Raw genomic sequence first — 7,100 nt, forward strand, 5'->3', positions numbered from 1 at the left:
GAACCGCTCCGGGGCTCCGTGGTACGATTTTCTTCCACAGAAGTCGTACAACGGAGCGGGAAGCGAGTGGGTGAACGTATCGCGTCAGACCGATGGGGGAAAAAGCACCGCCGCCTGCTCACCTGCCGATCTTTGCCCGGATGCTGCTTGAGCAACGGAAAGCCGCCCGTCCCGGAGTGCCCCGGAACCCAGCTTCGGTGACCGGTTGCCCGAACGGGTAAGCACACCGTACGCGTACGGATCTTTCCCCGTTGCGTAGCGTGGCAGCGGTGTGTAGCGCTCCCCGAGCAGGAAAGAAAGCCCACAGCAAACTGCAGACCCAATGCGGGCAGCAGGCTGAGTGCTGGAAGGCTTTGGGAACTGTTTTGTTGCTCCCTTGTAGTTCGATTAGTCACCAACCTGCACATTTCAATTTCTCCTATTTTGGATGCTGTAACCGAGGGGGAGGTGATTTCAGAGCAGGAAACATACTCAGGCCACTCGCTGTTGGCTGATTGACAGAAGCCCCCTCTCCCTTTGCTGACAATTAATTTCACAACAAACAACAGCGTTGCCGGTGCAGCAGTGCGTTTTTTGATTCGAGCTGAAGTTCTGCTCAGCTTTTCATTTGGCCCCGAATAGCACGGCGCTAGGCTTGAGCCGGTGTGAAATCTGAAGCGTAGCAGTAAAGCTCAGTTCCGAAGGAGGCTCCAGCCTCCTGGAGGGCAGATGCTGGCGGCAAAAAGTGCCATCGTTCTCAGCAGCCCATGGCCCAACTATTCTTGTTGTCTGTTTTCTCTTTTTTGATGATGATCCTTATCTTATGAGATAGCTGATTTGATCTGTTACAAACAGGCCTGGGAAATGTTTGTTATGAAGTCGATAACAAAAGCCTGAATCTTGTTAGAAGTAATCCATTGGAAACTATTGCCAAGTCAAGAGGCTGTCCCTGCTGACCTTCCCTGGTGGTTGTTGCGGGCGTACAACTGAAGTCAAAAAGACTCCTCTAGCAGAACACTAAGAAGGGTTGAGATGTTTGGACTGCTAGAACGCATGTTGCGTTTGTGGTACCCTACCACTGCAGCATTCTACTCTCTGTTTTCCACCTTGGGATGTTAGGGTATTTGTGTGGAGGCAGATGGCTCAAAGAGTCTCCGTTGGCTGCTGCAAAAGCAGGGAGGTGGAGGCAGCTGGAAGGAGTCAGAGAGCAGTCTCCCTCCCATGGTTAAGCATGTTGAACATTGGTTTGGTTGTGCTAGTGATGCACTTTATCAGAACTGTATGGCTTCTCAAGAGGATCATGAATCCCCAAGTTGAGCAAGATAAGTATGAGGATTGAGCTAGCATTAAGCTCCATCGGAACGCGCAGAGATTTGACCAAATGCTACTGTGTTTATTACTGGAGTTGGGAAAATCCGTTTTTGTGTGTAACTGTTGGTAATGTTTTTCCAGTTTTTATGTGCTCTGTAGATGGAGTTCTGCTTTGCCTTGTCCAACCGAGCCAAACCTGAACTGAACTGGTTTCTTCATGTTGTTGCGCAGTGTCAAAGAAACAGGGCAAGATCATCACCTTCCTTCGTTCGCTCGTGAAGGCCCGCCCAAAGAAAGCGAAGCAGCGGGAGACGGTGAAGGAAAGGGTGTTTGGTTGTGACCTGGCTGAGCATCTTCTCCACTCTGGCCAGGATGGTAAGGAACAGCCCGTTCTTGGGATCTTCCTCTGCTGGGAATCTAAAGGTTCAAGAGAGATCACATCTAGCAAGGGGCAGGTTGATACCTGTGGAGAAACGTGGAATGGGAGCTGATGGCTGAGAGAGAAATTGATGGATACTTTTGGGATGGGGAAATGAACTTTATTACTGTGTATTCGTGTGGGAGCTGTGGTGGGACTCGCAGTGTCTCTGGCTTCCCCAGACTTCCTTTCTGCAGACTGATTGGTAGGCCCTGGCGTTTCTTGAAAGCGAGGAACACACCTCTGTCCGATTTCCTCACCAGCTCCTGCCGTGACATCTGTGGCAGCTTTCTCCTGTAAGGAAGAGCTAAGCAGTAGGCCGTCTGGACTTGCTGGCTGGCATGTGACAAGAGCACAGCCTGAAGCAGGACTTGAAGAACAAGCTCAACTAACCGCTGGCACTTGTTCTGTAGTCCCCCAGGTCCTCAAGAGCTGCGTGGAATTCATTGAGTAGCACCGCGTGGTGCGGGGGATATACCGCCTGTCCGGTGTCGCCTCCAAGATCCAGAAGCTGTGGTAAGAGTGCTGCGAGTGGCAGTCAGTTGTCAGACTAAATGAAAAGGCCTTAGCAAAAAGAAAAGGTCTCCTTTTGGAAACATCTCATCTAGCATGGCTCACATGGCGTTGGTGACTGTTTCTTTTCTCCCGTAAATCAGGAACCCCTTTGTTTTCTTGACTGTCTTTTGTATTGCTTTTTCTTTGGTTTCCTCTTTTTCAAAACCCTCTGCCCGTTTTTGTGTTCTTCTCTGCAGCCAGGAATTTGAGTCTGAGCAGATTCCTGAGCTAACGGATGTCCGTGACATTCACAGCGTGAGCTCCCTCTGCAAAATGTACTTCAGGGAGCTCCCGAGCCCTCTGCTGAGCGAGCGTCTGTATGAGAAGTTCTCAGTAAGCACACGGCAGTGTCTTTCACTTCCCTCTTCCCTGGGCCTCTTGGCATGGCCTGTCACGTACGCATCCGTCTGCGCAGCTTTTCTGGTCTTGTTTCTGTTTCAGTTGGGGTTTTTATAGGAATCCAAAAGGTGTATCTGTAAAACAAGCAGCTTCATGCACACCAGATGCCCACCTGGTGTTAGCGTGCTGCCATTGGGATGGATGGGTGGGAGATGGGTGCAGCAGTGCCCCAGGCCTGAGGTCCTTTTTCTGTTGCCCCCTGAGGTTTACTCGCGTATCTTTGCCACATCCTGCATCCTATTGATGCCACTTTTGGTGGTCCCCGTAGGCGGTTATTTCCGTATGAACAATGCTTGCAAGAATTCCTGCTGTTTTGCTGTTGCCCAACTATTTATAGAACAGGAATGGGATTAAAAGCAAATGGTTCTTGGAGATGAATGCCCACTGCAAGGAGCTGAGCTGAACAGTGAGGCCATAAACCGGCCCAGCGCTTGGATTCCTTGGCCTTGATGGCATCAGCTGCATGCCAGTCTGTTGCCAAGATGCCTCTTGGAAGGCAGAGAGGCTCACAAAATCCGGCTCAGTGCTGAGCAATGGTGCATTGTCCCCATAGTTGCAGACCCTGCGGCAGGTATGTAGCCTGAGCTGTGTCTGAATCCCTTTCTGCATTATTCCACGAGGCTGTTTCTGCCGCTACAGATGAGGAGCAGCTGGTGAGAATGCAGGACGTCCTCCAGCAGCTGGTGAGAATGCAGGACGTCCTCCAGCAGCTGCCCTCGCCTCATTACAGGTCAGTGCTGCCCGCAGTCTGTTGAGCTCAGGCCTGCTGCGTTTCAGAGGGAAACGATGTGATTCCAGGTTTTGTCTTGCGCTAGCAACATGATGCCTGTGTTGAACTTTTCTTTTGGTTGCTCGCAGAAAAAAAAAGGAGAGAATGAATGGAGGTTTGTTTTGTGAGTTGCAGCATGGCGTGCTCATTGGTGCTGAACGTTTGCCTCTCTTGTTTTTCAGGACGGTGGAGTACCTGATGAGACCCTTAGCTTGTCTGGCTGGGAGCTGCTCCATCACAAATATGCACGCTAAGAACTTAGCGATTGTGTGGGCTCCAAACTTCTTAAGGTAAACTTTTTTTTTTCCATTTCAACACAACGCCTAGTTCCGTTCTCCAGAAAGTAACCATCTCACCTTTTCCTCCTTCCATTGTGCTCTTCTCTTGTATGACTGTGTGGTCCCTTGCATCATGCTTTGCTGAGATGTCATCTCTCCAGTGTCCTGAAAGTCTTGTGTGCCCGTGCAGTGAGGCACAATAGCTGACACGTGGCAAAGCTTTACCCAAGGGGCGCGCATCTTCCCAGCCTTCTGCCTGATGGCACTTTTACTTCACCTGCCTTTTCTTCAGATCACCCGCAGAGCGAGTCTGCCTCTGTCAGCGGAGGAGCTGCCTTCATGGAAGTGCAGACGCAGTCGGCCGTGGTGGAATTCATCCTGAACCACACGGACATCTTCAGCTCCAAATCCACGTCAAACGTCGGAGATGGAGCAGGTGAGTGTCTTCCTCCATTAGCTTTCTTTTGATCAGACACCCTGATCAAATCCAGACCTTCTCTGAGATCTTTGACATGTGCTTGTACTGTTGAGGAGACAGCAGACTTCTGGGCTTAGCTAAGAATATGGCATCCTGTTGCTGGATCCTGAGAACGTCCAAACCCAGACCTGACAAGAAGAAAACCACCACTGTCATTATGACATTTTGCATGCAGATGAAGCTTGATTAAAGTGTGGCAGTGAAGCTTTCTGACTTATCTGCCCCCATTTCCTAGCGTTTTTGTTGGCCTGCTTAAATGCAGTAAGCCGCTCTTAATTCTGAGGATGCCCTTTGCCATCAACATCCCTCTGACAAAAGGGTTCTTTGGACCTCATCTTCCAGTGGCTAGGATAACCAAGTCTTAGCAAAGTGCAGGACGTCCCCAGGAGCTGTGATGGCTGTGCTGCTGCTTTCTGATCCTCCGTCTTATCTGTGGTTTTCCCTTCCAGGGTGCAGTTCTTCATCAGGGCCCAAGTCTGTGGGGGTGTCTTCTCCCTCCACAAAGCTCCTCGCACTGGAGGAGGCACAGGCCCGGGCACGAGGCCACAGCGGCTCTCCCATCATGACAGAGAGCAGGGACATTGAAGTGGAAGAAGGCCCCGCAGCTTTACAGGGGCAATTCCACGCAGTCATTGACTTTCCATCCGAAAGGTACAGAGGACTTTCTTTTCCAGCACCTAGCATGACTGGGTGGGTGTTTTTATTCCATTTTTTCTCCTGCAAAACTTTGCTGAAACTGAGTTACACTAATCATGCATGAAGTGTTACAGCCAATTTCCACTCACCTTGGGCTCTGAGGATTCAACTAACATACCATTGCCGGATGGGCTTAGTTTAGCCACACAACAGTGCCGTTTCTTCCTTGCTGAGCAGGCATACACGAGATCTATGAAGCCACGCTGATGTCTGTCGCCTGTACTAGCTGTACCTGGACACATCGGGTTCCAGGTTTCAGGACCACGTGCCTGAAACATATTCCAGTTCTCCTCAGAGCGGAGCTGTTGGTCAGTCTTGCTGGCACTAGAAATTAAGCATGGCAGAGAGATGAAGGTGATGGGGTGCTACTGTAAGAGTCAGAGATGCTTTTGAATGTCCTTTATGGCTGCCTGGTTCCTCGGAAAGCAGTTACGCCTGCCAGCTAAATCAAAGCCATCCCTTAGATGCTGTACTGTACAGCTATGGAGCCTTTGCTCACCTGCTCTGTATCCTGCTTTACTTACGTTAGAGGAATTTAGACCGCAGGAATTCAGGGCTGTGCTATAAGAATGGAAACATCCTCAAATGTTTGAAACAGACTGAGTCCCTAAGTTCTGTTTCAGCAGAAAGCAGGCAGTGCTGGTAACAAGCAACTGCTGGCAAGAGCTAAATGCAGCTCTTCCGTCACCCTGCGCCATGACTCACACCATTCCCTATTTTCTCACTCCAGCAAAAGTCCACCCAGGAAGATGGAGAATTCAGCAGCTGGCTGTTGGTGTTCGTGCTTCAGCCTGGGGAAACCATCCTCTATGGCCAAGCGCAAACTGCGGCGCAATCCCAGGGAGCCCTCAGAAACAGGAGTCACAGTCCTGGCAGGTAAGGCTGCAAATCCAGCTTTCAAGGCACTGCTTTTCAGCAACACAGAATTCCTGCGTTCAGTGTGCTTGTATCTCCTTCTAGCGTTCAAGCGTGGACCTAACATCTTCAGCTAACCCCTGTCTTTCCTAAATGAGTCTCTTGTTAACTCAGGATCTGCACCTGCCGGAGCGCACCCCTCTCATGCCTTTCCCCCCGAGTTGGTTTTGAAAGACAGTGTATGGGCACCACTGTCTCAGAATGTGTTCTTCTGACACTTCTTAGGGAAGTAAGAATACATTCCTGGCTCCATGTTGCTTTTGTGTCAGAAGGCACGCATTTAGACTACATCAAGGCACTTTTCCGCAAACGTTCCCACAGAAAGAAGGCATCCAGCATCTTCCTGTAGCTACATAGACTCTGACTTTGCAACCCCTTCTGTACACATTTTACTGTCTCTTTCCAAATTTAAAAACGGCAACGATGCATTTTTGCAGAAAAACATACCACAAATCCTGAATGAGTCTGTCTGAGACAGTAAAGCATATTAGCACTGCTGCAGGATAAAGGCTTTCTTGAAGGGCTTTGGAGTACCAACAAAAGAGGAAAAAAAAATAACAGCACAACAGTTACCTTCAAGACAGTGGTACTGTTGCTAGAAGCCTAATTGCTTCTTCCTGCTGCCGCTACATAACCAAATGTCAACCACTTTCCTAACGCAGCTTGTCACTGTCTCGGTTTTGTTTCCCTAGGGGGGTGAGGAGACAGTGGGACTCTTTGTTCAGCTAACAGTGCAGAATCGCTTACCACTCTGCACGCTGTTGAAGGTAAGACAAACCGTGGATTCAAAACCAGGCAGTGTGACATGACTGCGTGCAGAAAAGCAACAGCGCAGATGCCTGCCAGCCCCGCAGCAAAAGCTGGACTTGTTAAGGAAGCAGCAGCATGCTGCTGGAAGCCTGCTTGAAAAACAGCACCAAGCCATTGCCTCCTTGGACAGTGAAAGTTTGACACTAACCCCTGTGTGTCTACTCATTCCTAGGTGAATGGAGCCCTTTTCAACCCGGAAGAGCCAGAGCAAGCACTGATGCACTGTGTGCTGCCATCAGTGGAGAGCTGTCGGGAAGCATTATCATGGTTTTATGATTTTCGGTTATTGGTACTCCACATCATAACATCATGTAATGAATGTGCCTGGTTCTCAGAAGAGAAGGACTACTACATTCCCTACGGTACTTTGCTCCTCTGTTACCATTTTCCAGCCGGAGGGAAAAGATAAAAGCTCGCAGTATAAAAACTTGCAGATCACGAGACCTCGTCCCTTTTTCCGCCGTCTCTCGTCTTGGCAGCACCTCGCTCTCC

This window comes from Numida meleagris, chromosome 12, assembly GCF_002078875.1.
Source record: "Numida meleagris isolate 19003 breed g44 Domestic line chromosome 12, NumMel1.0, whole genome shotgun sequence".
Lineage (NCBI taxonomy): Eukaryota > Metazoa > Chordata > Aves > Galliformes > Numididae > Numida > Numida meleagris.